The following is a 19,914-nucleotide window of genomic DNA, read 5'->3' as shown; positions in this document are numbered from 1 at the left end:
AATCGATGGGAGTATCCACGGCTCCGAGTGTCCATCTCCCAGCGTCTCACTCCCAACTTGCTCTGAGTACTGACTTCTCTGAGTGCCCCCATCTCAGTATAGCCACCTCACACCGAGTATCCACATCTCACTCTGACCATCCACATCCCAGAGCATCCACCTCAGCATACCCACATCTCACGGAGCCCACGTCTCACTGTGTCAACACCCACGGCGCCGTCAAGGCACAGACAGACATATTTTCTTTGTTTATAAATAGAAGGCTGCAAGCCCACAGCTGTGAAACAGGGAAACCCGAGTCTGAGTACGCTCACTGGCAAAAGCTTTGACAGGTTCTGGCTGCCTAACGTTGGGGCGTGTGAGCAGGGAGTGGAGGGTGACTGGGGAATCTTGCCGTGGGCTTGCTCTTTCCTTGGCACGCATCCTGGAACATACGCAGAGTATAAATTTACAATCAAATCACCGATAGCAATAAGGAACGCTGAAATCTTTCTGTCAAAATCTTAGTCAAAAAATAAAATGTAAAAAAGAAAAGAGTTCAGAAACAGGAATATTTGTATGTGAAAACCCAAAGTGGCATTTATTATGCAGCTCCTATGGAAAGTCTTGGCACAGATTTTGATAAATGTAAAAACAAGTAATTAGACACGAGGCAAAGGCCCGCCCTGGAGAACGGCTGTGAGCGGCGAGACAACTGCAGAACTGTTTCCCAACTCGCTGCATGAACACATCCAGCTGTGACGGCAGCTTCCCTTCAGGACGGGCACCGCCAGGCTGTGCAATTTTCCGGGGCTCATTCTGGCAGTTGGTGAGGCCGGTGCTCGTTCTGAACTCACCTCCTGATGCTCACTGTGCTCGCACCAGCCTGGGCCAGTACAGTTCAGCACCATGCTTCCCTTCCAAAGGGGATCCCCGGGGACACCGGTCCCAGCTAGCACCCACACAAGGGACACACACAGGGCTCCATAGCCACGCGGAGGATGAAGTCATGTGGAGGACAAAGCCACGTGGAAGATGAAGCCATGCAGAGGACAAACCACGCAGAGGACAAAGCCATGTGCAAAGGACAAAGCCACGCAGAGGGCAAATCACATGCGGAGGGTGAAGCTAGGCAGAAGACGGAGCCAGGCGGAAGATGAAGCCTCACTCCCTGTGCCAGACCACCAGGTCTGAGGCCAACACGCAGCCCCCATGGGGAACCTGGGGCCCGGACCCCTCCTCTTGCACAGGACTATGGGGCCACGTGAACGGCGGTGAAAAGGTGCCACGTGCCTTCAACTACATCATGCAGCAAAGTAACCAAAGGATGGAGAGATGGACGGGGCTGACGTGGCATCTCTGGCGACGTCCCAAAGCAAACCCTTATGGTCGTCATCAGGCCTTCCTAGAAAACAGTCCCTGACAAGTCCGATGACAGGGCAGATCACGTGGCACCTGGCCTCGCGCCACTAACCCACACTGACTCCTTCCACATCGCGCTGAGCGCTGCATCCCACAACGCAGAAGAAACTGATGTCTGTGCTTTTGTGTGTGTGGGGGGGGGGCTTGCTGGTCCCAAGGAGCACTGGCTGGCGGTGGGCAGAGGAGACCCGTGTTTCCATCAGGTTCAAGGGTCAACGCACTTCTCAACTCCCTGCAAGGCCCATCTCCCTGCTGAGTGTCCCCGCCCTTCACAGCCAGAGTCTGCGGGGACAGCGGCATCGCTTTCCCATTGCAAGTTCCTATCCCAGTCGCCCCAGAAGGCCTGAGCCCGAGTCTCTGCTGTGGTTCTAGCCGGGGGCCGCAGGCCACAACTCAGACGCTCTTTCCAGACTCAGCTGGTCTTTCCAAGAGCAGGGGAAAATATATCGGGGCCCTTCTCAGAATCTCAGAGGTGGTCTCCGTGCTGCCGTCATGCATTGTCCCGAGATGACTGTGAAGACTCTGAATGTGACACAGCACTGATTCAGGGGAGAAGTTTTTGAAAGCTGGCCCATGACGGAATCTTTTCTTTTTAAAAAAATTGAATCCCAGTGAGATGCAGTTACAAAGCTACTCATGATCGGGTTTCAGTCATATACTGATCCAACACCCGCCCTTCACAGTTCACATTCCCACCACCAATGTCCCCACTTTCCCTCCCGCCAGCCCCTCTCCTGACCCCTCCTGTCTCTAAAGCAGGAACTTTCTCTCTTCCCTCCCTCCCTCTCCCTCCATCTCTCCCTCTCTCTCTCTGTTTCTCTCCCTCCCTCCCTCTCCCCCCTCCTTTGGGCATTACAGTTTGCAATCCAGGTACTGAGAGGTCACCCTGTTTGTCCCTTCCCTCCTTCTGCACTCAGTTCTCATCCAGAGCGATCATTTCCGACTCACCTTGCCAGTGCTCCGTTCTCTCCCCCAGCACCCGAGGCAGGCTTCTGACCGGCCTCACTGCACGTTGAGGGGAAGATTCTGAAGCAGGAAGCCCAGCTTTTCCCCACTACACAGACTATATATCTGTTTCTCTGTGTCTGTGTATACGTCCCTGTGTATATGTGCATGTATCTAAGTTTGTGTAAACATTCGTGTTCTGTCTGTGCACATCTGGGTATTAATCCGTATGTATCTGTGTATGTGTATATGTTTGTGTCTGTGTGGATGTGTGTGTTTGTGTTGTGTATATGTCAGTATGTCTCTGTGTCTGTTTGTGTGTGTATGTCTGGATGAGCATGTTTGTGTGCACTGTGTGTTTCTATGTGTGTCTGTATTGTCTCTGCACATGTGTTATATGTGAATATGTCTGTGTACATGTGTATGAATCTGTGCATGTACATCTGTGCACTTGTGTACTATATGTATGTGTGTGTATCTTTGATTATCTGTGTGTACAAGAGTGTGTTAGATTGTGTCTGTGTTTCTGTACGTACATCTGTGTGGGTAAATGTAAACATGTGTCTGTATGACTATGTATATAACTGTGCATCAGTGTGTCTGTGTGCATGTCTGTGTCTCTTTCTGTGAACATGTGTTCCTGTGTAAATGCATATGTGTGTCTGTCTATATGTCTATGTTGTCTGTGTGCATGCATGTGTGTGTATCTCTACGTTTGTGTATATGTGCATGTTTGTCTCTTTGTGTCAGTGTACGTGCATGCGTGTGTGTCTGTATATATATCTCTGTCTGATACTGTGTGTGTTGTGTGACTGCATGTGTACACCTGTGTATATGTCTCTGGGTGTCTGTGTGTATAGATCTGTGTGTACATGTGTGTGTCTCTGTATACATTTGTGTGTCCTCGTGTGGGTGTGTCTATGTATATGCCTCTATATGCCTCTGAGTGTATATGTGCATTTCTGCATACAGGTATGTGGTGTGTATCTGTGTACGTCTGTGAGTCTGTGTCTGCATGTGGGTGTATGAGAGTCTATGCATATGTGTATGTCTGTGTATATATCTGTGTCTTTGTGTAGGTCCCTGTGTGTGCCTGTCTAGATGTGTATGTGTGTGTGTGTGTGCTCACATGTGTGTGCTCAAACGTGAGTGTCTTTAGTTCTGTGTGTGTGCGTGGGTGTCTGCTTGTAGGTGTGTATCTCCGCATGGTCATATGTCTGTGCACATGTGTGTGTATCTGCATGTCGTGTCTCTGTGCGCATGTGTGTGGCTGTCTATATTTCTATGTGTGCATTTGCCTGTACCCATGCATGTATATACGTCTGTGTGAATCTGTGCATACTTGTCTTTGTATATGTCTATGTGAGTCTGTGTGTATATCCATGTGTGTGTGCATTTGAGTGTCTTCCTACATGACTCTGTATTTACGTGTGTATCAGGTGTGTATATGTATTTGTGTGTCTATGTGTATTTCTGTGTTCGTGTATGTGTCCCTGTATATGTTTGTGTGAATCTGTGTGTGCACATATTGTCTGTTTCTCTTTTTATGTGCATGTGTATGTGTCTGTGTACATATCTGTGCACATTTTGTGTCTCTTTATATGCCTGTGAGTATGTGGTTTTTTGTGTCTGTGTGTTCACATGTCGACGTATTAATTTGTGTATATGTGCATTTCTCTGTACATGTATGTATATATGTCTGAGTTTGTGTGTGCACGTGGGTGTGTGTATCTATATGCCCACGTTTGTGTCGATGTATTTGTATATGTATGTTTATACCTATGTGTGCACATTTGTGTTTGTGTATGTCTGTATGTGTATGTGTGTGCTTTGTTGTGGGTGTGTATATGTGTCTGCAAATGTGTGTCCATCTGTGTATATTTCTGTGTCTGTGTATATATCAAAGTGTATATGTATATACATCAAGTATGTCTGTGAATATGTATTTGTGTGTCTATGTCTGTCTATGAAAGTGTGAGTGTATGTCTGTGTATAATGAGTGTTCTTATGTATGTGCACATGTGTGTGTATATATCTATGTGCATACATATATGTTTGTATATATGTCAGTTTGTGTGTGTCTATAGGTCTGTGTGCACATGGGAGTGTGTCTGGGTGGCTATGTGTGCAAGCATTGTGTATGAATGCATGTGTGTCTCTGCTTGTCTGTGAATGTCTTTGTGTGTATTTGTATGTCTCTATGTGTGCGCACATGTCTTTGTATATGTCTATGTGTCTGACTGTGTGTACGTCTGTTGTATGTGTGCCCAAGTGTCTATTTGTGCAAATAAATTACTTTATGCATGTTCATGTATGTTTCTGTGTGTCTGTGTATATATTTGTAAAAATCTGTGCATATCTGTGTAAATGTGGGTCTGTGCACATCTGTAAAAAATTACAAGGGCACATGCTTGTGGGAGGGGGAGATGTGGTGTGTGTTGTGTTGCGTTCTGTTGTTCGAGGGCTCTTCGGGCAGTTCTCTCTCGCACACACCGCTCGCGTTCGGTGTTCTTGAACCACTGTGTATGGACCGGATCGGGATGGCTCCTCCTTGTGCTCTGCTTCTGTGTGTGCTGATGTGCTCTCTTCTGTCTGTCTATCGCCGTCTTTGTCTCTGTAGTCTCTCCTCTGGTCTCTTCCAACCTCTCTCCGTCTCTGCTTTTGTGTCTTCTCTCTGCTTCTTCTTGCTGTGTCTTTTGTCTGTGTCTGCTGCCTCTGTCTGTGTCCTGCTGCCTCATTTTCTGTCTCTGCTGTCTCCTTCGCTTGTGTCTTCTGCCCTCATTTCTGTGTCTTCTCTGTGTCCGTGTCTCCCCCTACCTCTGTTACAGTCTTAGTTTATATAGCAATCACATAGGGCAGTAACACAAAGGTGGGTTGAACATTAACCAATCAACAAAGAAGAGTAAGACCATTTCTTGAGGAGATCAACAAAATCTCATCTAAGGAGATTACGAGGAGATCTGCTCAATAGTGGGGTCCAGACAAGGGTGTGTCAGGGTGTGTCCCTTTCTTCCTTCCTCAGCTAGTAATCCGCTTAATTAGTTGTAGTAAATCTACTTCTAATATTTCTAGCAATGTCATTCTGTATGAGCACAGTAGGAGATAGACTTTAAGTTTGGTTCTTCCTGAGGACATTCACTATTCCAGACCACAGTCCTCAGTCCAGGTGAGTCTTCCTAACCCCAGCAGGGTCCTAGTCTCGTCATTACTTCTGGATCATGATAGCATTTGTCTATGACCATGCTCTCAACTTACAATTGAATATTGTGGCACTTTGTCCTGGCCCATTTCGATGCCAGGTAGCTCACAGCTTGCCCTGGGTCCATTCTGTCCCTCGTAGGGACCCTGCTTTTGGGGTGATAGGAACTAAGGGCAACTGAGTTGAGAAAGCAGATGCCCAGGAGTAAATATTATTGGAGTCAATCAGCTCCCAAGTTATAAAGCATAATATTAACTGTCTTCCTGTGTCCAAACAGAAAGGACATTGCTCTAGGGTAAACTAAGTTTCCTGCGGCAAGGCTGAAAGAACAAACCCCATGGTATCCTACACACATCTATGATTGTCAGTAACAGTGTGCGCACATGTTGTCAGCCTGTACATAAGTCCGTGTTCTGATTAAGTTGTATGTGGGCGTGTGACTGTGTATGTTTGGTGAGTCTATGTATGTCTGTGTGAGTGCCCATATACATGTCTGTGTGTGCAATCTCTTTGCATGTCTTTGTGTACGCATGGGGGTGTGTCTGTGTATGTCTGTTTGTGGATATGTGTGTTTATCTATGTATATATGTGTGGCTTTGTATGCACGTGTCTGTTTTATATATCTACGTGTCTGTAGGTCTCAGTGTGTCTTTGTATATGTCTGTGTGCACATGTCTGTATCTGTGTATGCCTGTCTCTGTATATGTGTATGTCTCTCTTAGAGTGTGTCTGTATGTCTGAGTTTATGCATGTTTGTCTGTGTTTATGTCTGTGTTCATATGTCTATGCGTAGGTTTGTCTAGTTTTGTATCTGTGGTGTCTGTGTACATATCTTTCTGTGCCTTTGTAGGTATCTTTGAATCCTTGTTGGTATCTTTATATGTCTGTGTATGAGCTTGTAGTTGTCTGTCTGTGTATATGCCTATGTGTGTTTCTGTGTGCATGTGTAGTATGTATGCTTTGTGATTCTGTATATATGTGTTTCTTTGTGTGTATTTCTGGGTATATGTCTGGGTTTATGTCATGTCTATGTTTACATATTTTTGTGTCTGTGTATATGTTTTATGTCTCTGTGTATGCACTGAGTAAATCTGTGTTTGTGCATCAGTATGTCAGTGTGTGCACAAGTGTGTGTGTGTGTATATGTCTGTGTGTGACAGTGTATGTGTTTCTGTAGGTGCATGTATGAGTGTCTGTATATGTCTACATGTGAATGTTGTACCTCTGTATACACTCCTGTGTCTTTGTGTTCAGGTGCTTATGTGTCTTTGTGCACATGTGTGTAGTGTCTTAATGTATATATGTGTCTCTTTATAAATGTCTTTGTGTGTCTGTGTGTGCATGTGGGTGTGAGACATATCTATGTCTCTCTTGTGTATGTATTTTAATGTGTCTGTGCTTGCATGTGTGTATGCGCATGTCTCTGTGTGTGTCTGTATATATGTCTGCATGTGTCTTTGTGATTGCATCTCTATGTATATATCTGTGTGTCTCTTTTCTTTTGTCTGTCTAAATCTGTTTTTTTTTTCGGTGTGTGTCTTTGTGTGAGCTCACGTGTGTATCTGCATAAAAAGTGTCCATGTTTGGGGCTGGAGCGATAGCATAGCAGGTAGGGCATTTGCCATGCACGCGGCCAACTCGGGTTTGAATCCCAGCATCCCATATGGTCCCGTGAGACCGCCAGGAGTAATTCCTGAGTGTACAACCAGGAGTAACCCCTGTGCATGCCGGGTGTGACCCAGAAAGCAAAAAAAAAAAGTGTCTGTGTTTGTATGGTTGTATATACGCATGTGTGTCTCTGTATGTCTTTATGTCTATATCTATGTATACATGTGTCTGTGTATATCTGTATGCATGTGTGGATCTGTATGTTTGTGTAAGCCTGTGTGTCTGTTTCTATCTGTATACATATCTGTATGCTTGTGTGATTGTGTCTCTATGCATACATCTGTCTCTCTGTTATGTGTGTCTGCTAAAATCTGTTCTTTTTTCTATGTGTTTGTGTATATGTTTGTGTGTTTTTGTCTGTGTATATATCTGTGTCTTTGTCTATATGTATGTTTATGTTGATCTGTGTATATATCTGTGTGTGCATCCATGTGTCTGTGGAGGTCTATGAATACGTCTGTGTGTCTGTACAATAGTGTGTACACAAGTGTGTGTCTGTCTATATGTCTCCATATCTGTGTCTCTATGTATGTCTGTGTGATTATGTATTTGTGCCTATGAATTTATCTGTGTGTCTCCTTGTGTCTGAGTATTGTCTTTGTATGTGCATATGTGTGTTTCTACTTGTGTTTGTGTGTATATAGGTTTGTGTGTGTACAGAGATGTGTACATCTATATTGGCTGTGTGTATGTGGGTTTTCAGTATATTCGATATATGTGTACATATATCTGTGTGTATCTGTGTATATGTCTGTGCATGTGTCTGTGTGTACACGTGTCTTTCTAGATGTCTGTATGTCTGTGTATATATATGACTCTGTGTTCATTTATTTGTATAGTGCATTTGTGTTTACATAAGTGTTTGCATAAGATGCACATGTCTGTGTGCATCTGTGTGCATGTCTGTATGTCTTATGTCTGTATGCATTTGTCTCTGTTTTGTGTCTATATCTTTGTGTGCATGTCTGTATATGTCTATGTGTACATATGTGTATGCATGTCTTTGTGTGCAGAGCTGTGTCTGTATATGTATATGTGTCTGTATATGTGCTTTTCTCTGTCGTCTATGTGTCTGCTGTGGGTCTGTGTGTGTATATGTCTGTGTCTGTACATATGTCTTTCTCTGTATACTTATATGTACATAACTCTGTGTGCATTGAGATGTGACTGTGTATATGTCTGTATCTCTGTGGATGTGTCTTGGTGTATATTTCAGTGAGTGCATTTGTGTGTATCTTTTATAGGTGTGTTTGTCTGTCTATGTCTGTGTATGTATCTGTATGTGCATGTCTGTGAATGTGCATGTGTTCTGTGTATATATTTCCATGTGCCTGTGTGTGCCTGTGTCTCTGTATATGTCTCTTTGTATGTCTGCGTATCTCTCTATGTCTGTGACTATGTCAGTGTGTGCACGAGTTGTTTTCTGTGCATATGTCTGTGTCTGCACATGTTTACATGTCAGATTTTGTGTCTCTGTGTGTCTGTATTTATGTGTTTGCATTTGGTTGTCTCAGTCTATGTCTCTGTGTGTGTGCCTGTCTATGTCTGTGTGTCTGAGTACATTTCTGTGTGTTCATGTATCTTTGCACATGTCATTATGTCTGTGTAAATGTATGTGCATGTATGTGTTTGCCTTTGTGCAAGTGTATGTCTGTGCCTTATCTGTATCTATGTATATGTGTGTGCATGTTTTTGTATGTCTGTATTTGTGTGTCTCTGCATATGTCTGTGTGCTTCTGTGGGTGTGAGCATGTGTGTGTGCTTGTATGTATGTCTATGTGTATATATGTCTGTTGCCTGTGGGTACACATGTGTCTGTATATCTGTGTGTCTATGTGTTGCACATATGTATCTGTTTTTGTCTGAGCAAATATCTGTGTATGCATGTGGCTGTCTCTGCAAGTTTGTGTGTGTGTCTGTGTGAGTCTGTTTATATATCTGTTAGTGCATTTATGTGTACCTCTGTATTTGTCTGTTATATGTCTGTGCACTTCGGTGGGTATCTTTGTATATGTCTGTGTGAGTTTGTTTTCATATGTCTGTCTGTGCCTGTGTGTCTGAGCCTGTGTGTACCTGTGTCTATGTCTGATTGTATGTTTCTGCCTGTATGTGTGTGTATGTCTCTTTCATGTGCATATGTTTATGTTTCTGTGTATATGTTTGTCTGTGTGTGTGTTGATCTATAAGTCTCTATTTCTGTTTGTGTCTGTATCTGTGTGTCTGTATATATGTCTGTGTGTCTTTATGGGCATGTGTCTGTGTGTTCATGTGTGTGTTTATATATATATTTGTGTGTGTCTCTTGTGTATCTGTGTACATCTGTGTCTGTGTCTGTCTGTGTAAATGTCTGTAAATCTGTGTGGGTGCATGTGCATCTGCACATGATTGTATGTAGTGTGTGTATATGTCCTATATGCTGTCTGTTGTGTCTTCTGAATATACTGTGTGTTCATGTGGTGTGTGTCTGTGTACAGATGTCTGTCTATATGTCCATATGTATCTGTCTATATGTCTGTGTATATCTCTGTGTATGCATATGTGTGTCTGTGTGTCCATGTGGGTTTCTGTGTATAAGTCTGTGTCTGTAGGTGTGTGTTTGGTATATGTCTGTGTATGTGTCTGAGTCTATATCTGTATCTGTGTGCATATGTGTCTGTGTATAAGTGTGCCTCTGTATGTCTGTGTGGGTGAATGTTTGTGTATCTGTGAATATGTCCATGTGTCTGTGTATGTGCATTTGCGTGTGTCAATTTATATTTGTGTGGATATATATATATATCTGTGTGTGCATCTGTTCTTTATGTATGTGTGTGCACATGTGAATAACTGTGTAGCTGAGAATATGTCTGTGTGTATCTGTGTATGCTTGTGTATGTCTGTAAATATGTCTGTGTGTATGCATGCGTTTGTTGGTGTATGTTGGTGTTTCCATATATGTCTCTGTGCACATATGCATCTGTTTATGTCTCTGTCTGCACATCTGTCTGTGTGTTTGTGTATATGTCTCTGTGTGTCGGTACATCTGTGCATGCATGTAGGTCTGATTGTGTTTTTGTGTATCTCTTTGTGTTCATGCAGTTCTATGTCTGAGTACAGGTCTGAGTTTGCCTGTGTGTCTGTATTCATGCTATGTATATCTGTGTATATGTGTGTGCAATATCTACATCTGTGTTTATGTACATGGGACTGTGTGACTTTCTTTGTGTATGCATTATGTGTGTATCTGTGTTTATGTTTGTGTATGTATCTTTTTTTTTTGCTTTTTGGGTCACACCTGGTGATGCACAGGGGTTACTCCTGGCTCTTCACTCAGGAATTACTCCTGGCGGTGCTCAGGGGACCCTACGGGATGCTGGGAATCGAACCTGGGTTCGGCCGCGTGCAAGGCAAACGCCCTACCCACTGTGCTATCGCTCCAGCCCCCTGTGTGTGTATGTATCTTTGTGTCTATATTTCTGGGTGTTTCTCTGTGTGTCTGTGTATATGTGTGTGTGTATATGTGTTTGTGTCTCTATGTGTGTGCATGTTTGTATTATGTGTGTCTACATTAATTCTGTGTGTACACGTGTACATCTGTGTATGTTTGTGTTAGTGTTTTGTGTGCACTGGGTGCATGTCTGCGTATCTGCATATGTCTGTGTTGCTATGTGTATCTATGTCTTTGCATGTATCTCTGTGTGTGCATGTGTATGTCTGTGTATATATCTATGCATTACTGTGTGAGTGCATCTGTCTGAATTGTCTGTATGTATGTATGTGCATGTGCCTGTGTGTGCATATCTATGTGTGTATATGTGTGTGTGTTCGTGTATGTTTCTGTATATGTCTGAGTTTCTTGGTTTATAGATTTCTTTTGCCTGTGTGTACATATGTTGGGCGACTGTGTATTTCTCTGCATATGTGTATGTCTGTGTGTCTCTTAATACTGCTGTATCTGTGTAAGTCTGTGTGTGTATGGATGAGTCTAAATATATGTCTGTGTCTTTGTGTATATGTCTGTCTCTGTTTGCATGTTTATTTGTGAATATGTGTATCTGTGTGTCTATATCTTTGGGTGTGCACCTGTGTCGATCTGTATCTTTGGGTGTGCACCTGTGTGTCTATATATACACATATGTGACTGTGTATCTATGAATGAGTCTGAATATATGTCTGTGTCTTTGTGTATATGTCTGTCTCTGTTTGCATGTTTGTTTGTGAATGTGTGTATCTGTGTGTCTATATCTTTGGGTGTGCACCTGTGTGTCTATATATACACATCTGTGACTGTGTGTATCTATGAATCTGTTTACAGGTCTGTATGTGCATCTGTATGCACACGGGGGTATGTGTATATATGTCTGTGGTTGTGTGTACATGTTTCTGTGTGCGTCTGTATATGTCTGTGTGTCTCTCTGTGCATAGGTCTATATACTTGTGTGTGTGCATGTATGTGTGTACATGTCTGTGTATGTACATTTCTTTTTGTCTATATGTCTCGATGTTGTGTCTGTGTGCACGTGTTTGTATCTGTAGGTGTGTGTCTATGTTTGTGTGTGTCTGAGTGTGCATGTGGGTGTGTGTCTACATAGGACTCTGTGTTGTAGGTATGCTTGTATCTACATGTCTAGGTATCTATCTGTGTCTCTATGTGTCTATGTCTGTGTGTCTCTGTGTGTGCCTGTGAATGTGTCCTGTGTACATGTCTGTTTGTACGTGTGTTTCTGTGTATGTCTGTGTTTTTGTATGTGCATGTCTATGTTTCTGAGTGTATGACTTCTGTGTGCGTGTCCTGTCTGTATGTGTATCTTTGTATACATGTGTATATGTATATGTCTGTGTGCATGTGTGTGTCTGAGTCTGACTGTGTATATGTCTGTAATTGTGTTTGTCGGAGTTTATCTGTGTGTCTAAGTACACATCTGTGTGACTGTGTGTTTCTATGTGTATGGTCCTACGTTTGGGTATATGTGTGTGTGTTCCACTGTGTATGTCAATACATGCAGGTTTGTTTGTGTACCAATGTGTGTTTCTATGTATGTGCCAATGTGTGTGTTTCTATGTATGTGCCAATGTGAGTCTGTGTGTGTTCTAGTGTATATGTCTGGGTCTAGGTCTGTGTCTGTACTCTCTATGTGTCTACGTGATTGTGTCTGTGTGTCTATAAATATCTGTGTGCATGTGTGTATAATAGTGTATATGTCTGTGTACAGTTGTGTGTGCATGCATGTATCTCTGAATACTGTCTGTCTTTGTATATATCTGTGCTTGTGTAGCTGTATATATTTTATGTTTGAGAGCATGTATGTAACCAAGTATGTCTGTGTGTCTGTGTTTGTATATCTGTGTGTGTTTCTGTATATGTCTGTGTGTACAGACTTGTTGGTGTTCGTGTATATGTCATTGCCTTTGTCTTTTTGCATAGACGTCTGTGTGTGAATCTCTGTACAGGTCTCTGTGTGCACATGTGTATCTTGTATACGTGCATGTCACTGTGTCCATGTGAGTGTCTGCGTGTTTGTGTGTTTTTGCGTATATTTCCTTTGTGTGCATGTGTCTGTATGTCTCTCTGTGTCTGTGTCTATGTGTGTCTTTGTATTTGTATGGTGTGTGCGTGTTTGTGAAACTGTGATGGTCTGTGTGTACCTGTGTGCTGTATTTGTGTCTCTGTATATTTCTCTGTGCACCTCTTGTATGTCTTTGTGTATGCATGTTTATGTCTGTGAATAAATGTGTCTCTATGCATTGAGTGTGTGTTTAAGTATACGACTGTGTGTATCTCTGTGTCTTTGTGTATGTATATGTATGCTATGTGTGCATGTGCATCTATATATTTCTAGGGTGTCTGTGTGCATGTGTGTTGGTGTGTCTGTGAATGTCTGTGTAGATAACTGTGTGCATGTGAGCGCATGTTTCTGTGTATACGCATTTACATGTGTCTATGTATAAGTCTGTGTATAAGTCTGTGTGCACCTGTCTGTGTGTGCATGTGCCTGTGTATATATCTATGTGTTCAAGTGTATGTGCGTATGTGTGCCTGTGTTTATATAAGTATGCATGTGTATGTGTCTGTGTGTATATGCAAATGTGTCTCTGTGTTCGCATGTGTTTTTCTATATATACATCGGTGTGGTATATGACTACTGTGTGTATACATGTATTTTTGTGTATCCGTATATGTGGGTGTGTGTGTATGGATATAATTTTGTGTTTCTCTGTCTTTGTATATGTCTGTTTCTGTGCCTGTGTTCGCATGTGTGCATGTCCACATTTGTCTATGTCTGTGCCACTGTGTGTGCATTTGTGTCTCTGTATCTGTCTATGTGTGTATGAGATGTATGTCTATGTCCGGGTATGTATATGCTGCCTGTGTGAATGTGCATGTGCTTCTATGTCCATGTGTCTATCTCTCTGTATATATATATACCGGTGTGAGCCTAAGTCTAATTTATGTCTCTGTGTGTCTTGCTCTAGTGTGTATTTTTTTTTGTGCCTTTTTCTGTATGTCTGGGTATATGCCTATGTGTGCTCATGTTTGTATGTGAGTCTCTGTATGTGTGCATATATGTATAATCATCTCTGTGTACATAGTCTGTATCCTTCTGTACATGTTTGTGTCTGTGAATGTTTCTGTGTATCTGTGTCTACATGTGTCTTTGCATATATTTGTGTGTTCCTGTGTGTGTCTATACACATGTCTGTGTCTGTATATGTCCATTTTTTGTCTCTCTGTGTGCATGTGTGTATCTGTGTATTTGTCTTTGTCTATGTACATGTCTGCGTGCATGTCTATGTTTGTGTGTGTCCAAACTTATGTTGGTGTGCATAAGTGTCTGTCTATGTACATATCTCTGTGTCTTTGTGTGTATGTCATATGTCTGCGTGCATGTGTGTTTCTGTCTGTGTGTGCATGTGTATATGTATATGTTGCGTGCATGTGTTGAGTTATTGTGTGTCTGTGTTTCTCTCTATATATGTTTATGTATATATCTGTGTGTTCGACTGCATGTATCCATCTCCATATATGTCTCTGTGCAAGTATCTGTGTATGGCTGTGTCTCTGTATGTATGTCTTTATGTGTGTACATGTATGTATATACATATATAATCTATATACGTCTCTGTATCTCTATGTGTGCGTGTGCCTGTTTTTATGTCTCTGTGTAATTGTGTGTCTGCATGTATATCTATGTGTATGTCTAAGTTTATGTATATATCTGTGTGAGTGTATGTCTACGTGTGTGTGTGCACGTGTGTATCTGTGTATGTCTGTGATTATGTCTGTGTTCATCTGCATATGTATGTGTGCATGTGTCTCATATACATCTGTGTAAATGTCTCTGTGTCTCACTGTGCAAGTTCCTGTGTATTCTATACATACATCTGCTTTTTTTTGTATATGTGTCTCTGTACGCATGTGTGTCTGTGTATGTCTGTGAGCCTGTATATATGTCTATCTGCGTCTCTGATTGTTTTTCCATGTCTCTGAATGTATCTGTGTGTCTCTGTGTGGCTATGTATGTCTATTTCCATACATCTGTGTGTGTGCATCTGAGTCTCTCTGTACATGTCTGTTTATTTCTCTGTATGTTTCAGTATGTAAGCACTTATCTGTGTTTGTCTTTGCATGTGCATGCATATGTGTATATGTATACATCTGTGTGTCTACTTATAATGTGTGCATATTGTGTCTCTGTATATTGTATGTAGGTGTGTGTCTATGTGTGTGCTTTAGTATGTCTCTATCTGTGTGTGCATGTGTGTGTCTCTGTATATTGTAGTGTATGAGTATATACCTATGTGTGTGCATGTCTATGTGTCTGTGTATATGTCTGTGTCTGTGCATGTCAGTGTCATGTGTGAAAGTATGTGTCTGTATATGTTGTATATCTGTACCTGTGTGCATTGTGTCTGTGTGTGTTAGTGTGTGTCTGTATATATGTCTGTGTGCACATGTATGTTTCTGTGTAAATGTCTGTGTGCCTGGGTATGTGAATATGAGTGCATGTGTTTTTGTGTGTCTATGCTGTGTACATGTCTCTATGTGCATCTTTCTGTGTTTCTATGCATAAATATGTGTCATTGGGTCTCTGTGTATATATCTTTGTGTCTGGTGTGCATCTGTGTATGTGACTATTTGTGTTTCTCTGTGTTACATTGGGTATATCTGTGTATATGTCTGTGTGTCTCTCTGTCTTTGTGTGTATATGTCTGTGTGTTCACGTGCGTCGATGTATATGTCTGTCTCTGTGTGTCGGTATTTCTCTTTCTATACGTTTTTGTGTCTATGAGGTTGTGGATATGGGTCTATGTATATATCTATGTGTCTATGTGTTTATGTCTGTATGTGTCTCTATAGTTGAGTGTCTGTACACATGTGTGTTCCTGTGTATATGTGTGTTATGTGTGCATGTTTATGTAATTGTGTATGTAAATGTCTGTGTGACAATGTGTATGTCTGTGTCCCTGTGTGTACATGTGTCTCTATATATGTCTGTTGTCAGTCTGTGCAAGTGGGTGTGTATGTTGTTTTCTGTGTGCAGGTATGTGTGTCTCTATGTTTGTGTGTGTTCTTGTGCATGTCTGTATATGTCTCTGTGTGTGTACACATGGGTGTGTGCCAGTGTATTTTTTCTTGTGTCTGTGTATGTTGTCCATATATACACATGTCTGATAATTTGTGTGTCTGTGTGTACATGTCTGTATCTGTGCATGTATAGTTTTAATTTGTGGATACATATGTGCGTGTATTGTGTATATGTCTTTGTATATGTCTATATGTCTGTTTATATCTGTGTATATGGTTGTGTGACTGTGTGTCTCTGTACATGTCTGCTGTCTCTGTGCATGCCTTTAATTGTACAGGTCTGTGTGTCTCTGGTGTACATGTATTTGGTATATGTCTGTGTACGTCTGTCTATATGTATTTTCTGAGTGTGTGCATGTGTTTCTCTGTGTGTATGTCTGTGTGTTGTTGTGTGTGCATGTTTGTATCTGTGTATACATATATGTGTCTGTGTGTATATCTGTGTCTAAGTGTGCGTGTGTATGCTCTTCTCTGTGTGTACACATCATCTGTGAGTGTATGTATATATCTGGAGCGTGTCCATATGTATGTCTCTGTGTCTGCATGTCTGCATTGCACATGGGTGTATGTCGGTGTATGTCTGTTTATATAGGTGTATTTATGCTTGTGTGTCTCTGGGTGTATACATTATGTCTGTGTTCATTGAGTATATTTGTGTACATGTCCGCATGTGCATGTATCTGTGTGTTCATGCATCTCTGAGTATTGCGTTTGTCGATATATACCTCCTTGTCTCTGTATTATGTCCATTGTGTTTTCGTCTGTCCCTGTGTGTCTCTTGTGTGTTAAGTGTGTGCGCACGTGTGAGAGTCTGTATATAAGTCCACTCTGTTTTGTGTGCATGTGGGTGTATGTCTGTTTATACATTTCTGTGAGTTTATGGGTTTATAGGTGGCTCTAGATTCATGTGTCTGTGCGTATCTGCCTAGGTATAATCTGTGTCTCTGTGTATATGTCTGTGTGTCTTTGTCTCTCTGTGTGTCTCTGTGTTAGCGTAGCACATATGTGTGTATCTGTATGAGTCTTTGTGTGCAAACGTGTGTGTCTATGCATAAGCCGTAGCCGTGCTGTGCCTGTGTGTGTGCATGGGGAAAGTTCTTGTATATGTTCGTATGTGTCTGTATGTCTGTGTGTCCCCATGAGTGTGTCTGTTTATGTCTCTGTGTATATTTCTGTGTATATTGTATATGTTTCTGGGTGTGTGAGAGTGTATCTGTGTATATGTCTATATGTGCATATCTGTGTAGCTATGTATATGTCTGTGTATTCAAGTGTCTATGTATATATTCAAGTGTCTGTGTGTGTGTCTGTGGGTCTGGGTATATATCTCTGTGCATCTTTGTGTTTCTGTGTGTCAGTCTGTGTGCTTTATTTCTGTCTCTGTGTCTGGATATATGTCTGTGTCACTGTGGGTATATATATCTGTGTTTCTATGTGTCCATGTCCATGTCTTTGTGTGCATATGTGAGTCTTTTCATATGTCTGTGTTGTGACTATGTGTATCTATAAATGTGTCTGTGTATGTCTGTGTGAGTCTCTGAATGTGTTTGTCTGTGTATATGTGTCTGTGTTTATGTCTGTCTGAGTTTGTGCATATTACTCTGTGCCTGTGAACACGTGTGTCAGGGTATATGTCTGTGTGTTCCTGATTCTGTGTGTATATGTTTATTCTGTGTGTGCATGTGTGTGATTTTGTATACGTCTGTCTCTGTGTGTGTCTCTATGTGTGTCTGTGTGCGCAAGTGTGTATCTGTGTACATATGTCTCTGTGTCTGTGTATGTTGTGTCTGTGTTTGCATTTTTTGTGTGTCTATGTATATATCTGTGCTGTTAAGTCCATGTGTGCACATGTGTATATATCTCTATACATATGAGTGTGCCTATGTGTGCGTTGTATGTCTGTCTATATGTGGTATGCCTTTATATGAATGTGTGTGTCTGTATATATTTGTGTTTTTCTCTGTGTGTATATGCCTGTGTCTCTGTGTGTGTCTGTGTATATATGTCTCCATGTGACTGTGTGTGCCTTTGTGTGTCTATACATATTACCTGTGTCTGTGTGTCTGCATATATGTCTGTGTTTTTGTCTATGTGCATGTGTGTTCATTTATATATCTGTTGTATTAGTGTATGTCTCCAGTGTGTCTATATATCTGTGTGTCAGTATGTGCATGATTTTAGTCTGTGTGTGTGTGTGCATTTGGATGTGTGTCTGCATACATGTCTGTGTCTCTCTGTATGTGAATTTGTGTCTGGGTCTATTTCTGTGTTTGTATCAATCTGTGTTAGGGTGTGTCTATGTGTGTATATTTGTGTGTTCATGTGTTTTTATGTCTGTTTTTCTGTGTATGTCTGTGTTTGCATGTAGTGTATCTCTGTGTGTGCACACGTCTGTGCTTGTGTATATGACTCTCTGTATGTCTCTGTGTATATGTCTGTGTGTCTGTATGTGCTCATTTTGTGAATATGTATAAGTCATTATGAATGTTGCGTATGGGTATCTGTGTATATGTTTCTGTGAGTCTGTGTATATCTCTGTGTGTCTGTGTGTGCGTGCATGTGTCTGCTATATCTGTGTCTATTTATATCTGTGTCTTACTGTGTTTATATGTGCCTCTATGTGTGCATATTTATTTCTGGGTACATGTCTCTTTGTGTCTCCGTGTGTCTACATGTGTGTCTGTACATGTCTCTGTGTGTCTGTGTATATTTGGGGATGTCTATATATATATGTGTGCCTCTCTTTGTGTTCAGGTTTGTGTGTGTCTTGGTATATGTTTGTATATCTGTGTGTGTACATGTGTATGTCACTGTGTGTATATTTGTGTGAGTCTGTGTTTCTCTGTGTATAAATGTTCATTGTCTGTGTACACTTATCTGTATATGTGTGTGTGCGCCATATGGTGGTCTGCATATATGGCTATGTGCATATGTCTATGTGTCTCTGTGTTCCTTTTGTGTATGTATATCTGTGTATATGTCTAAGTGTATATTTATGTCTGCATATGTCTGTGTGCCTCTGTATATCTATGAGTCTCTGTGAATGTTTGGGTGTATCTCTCTGTGTCTCTGTGTGTATATGCCTGTTTGTCTCTGGGTGTAACCTTTGTATGTGTCTGGATCTATGTCTATGTGTGCCTATATGTGTATATCTGTGTGTATAATTGTCTGTGTCTCTTTCTGCATGTGTTAGTGTGCATGTGTGATGTGTGTGCTTGTCTGTGTATGACTATGTGTCTATATACATATGGTTCTGTGTGTCTGTGTATCTATGTGTGCATGTGTGTGTGCATGTAGATATGATTGTGTATTTCATTCTGTGGGTAACTACTGTTTTTATGTGTATGTCTGAGTGTCTTTGTGTGCATCTATTGTCTGTCTGTGGTTGTCTGTGTATGTGTGTATATGTCTGCATGTATGTTCATATTTGTACATGTATTTGGGTCGCTGTATGTGTCTGTGTGTCTGTGACTGTGTTGCATATATATCTATATATTTGTATATATGTATCTGTGTACATCACTGTGTGCATATCATTGTGTATGTCTGTGCATGGCTGTGTCTGTATCTGTGTTTATGTCTGTGTGTAAGTGTGTCTGTATGTGACTCTATGTGTGTACATTTGTGTGCAGATTTATCTGTGTATACGCATGTATCTGTGTGTGCATTGTGTGTCTTCTATGTGTGATTGTCTATATGTCTATGTGTGTCCCTGTGTGTGCATTCATGTATGTGTCTGTGTGTAAATGTCTTTGTCTTGTGCATGTGTCTGTGTGAGCTTGTGCTTCTACGGATACATCTCTGTGTGTCTCTGTGTGCCTATGTATATGTGAATATACCTGTCTTGCTCTGGCTATGTCTGTGTGTCTGTGATTTTGTGTGTACATGTGTGTGCCTGTATATATGTCTGTGTCTCTGAGTTTGCAGTGGGTGCATGTCTGTGTATATGTCTGTACAAGTCTGTGGGTCTTTGTGTATATATGCCTATGTCTCTGTGTATCTGTCTGTGAGTCAATATGTCCTTGAGTGTCTCTGTATGTGCATGTGTTTGCACATATGTTCTGTGTCTATGTACATATATCTGTGCATATATATGTGCATGAATGTTTCTGTCTCTATGTGCGTGTATGTGTTT

The 19,914-nt window shown here is 41.5% G+C and overlaps 1 long non-coding RNA gene across 5 annotated transcripts in view; it reads right to left on the bottom strand.

The window, feature by feature from the left end:
- Positions 1–559: 559 nt before the first annotated feature.
- The window catches only part of LOC129400124 (uncharacterized), an 85,059-nt gene continuing 65,704 nt past the window's right edge, over positions 560–19,914 (bottom strand). For all 5 annotated transcript variants that reach the window (XR_008627450.1, XR_008627449.1, XR_008627447.1 and 2 more), the window contains one exon: positions 560–1,989. This is a non-coding gene — a long non-coding RNA (uncharacterized LOC129400124). The remainder of the gene's footprint in view (positions 1,990–19,914) is intronic.

The sequence above is a fragment of the Sorex araneus genome, chromosome X (assembly GCF_027595985.1).
Source record: "Sorex araneus isolate mSorAra2 chromosome X, mSorAra2.pri, whole genome shotgun sequence".
In the NCBI taxonomy this organism is placed as follows: Eukaryota; Metazoa; Chordata; class Mammalia; order Eulipotyphla; family Soricidae; genus Sorex; species Sorex araneus.
Note: the sequence above shows the minus strand (reverse complement) of the source record. Positions and strands in the feature narration are given on the sequence as shown.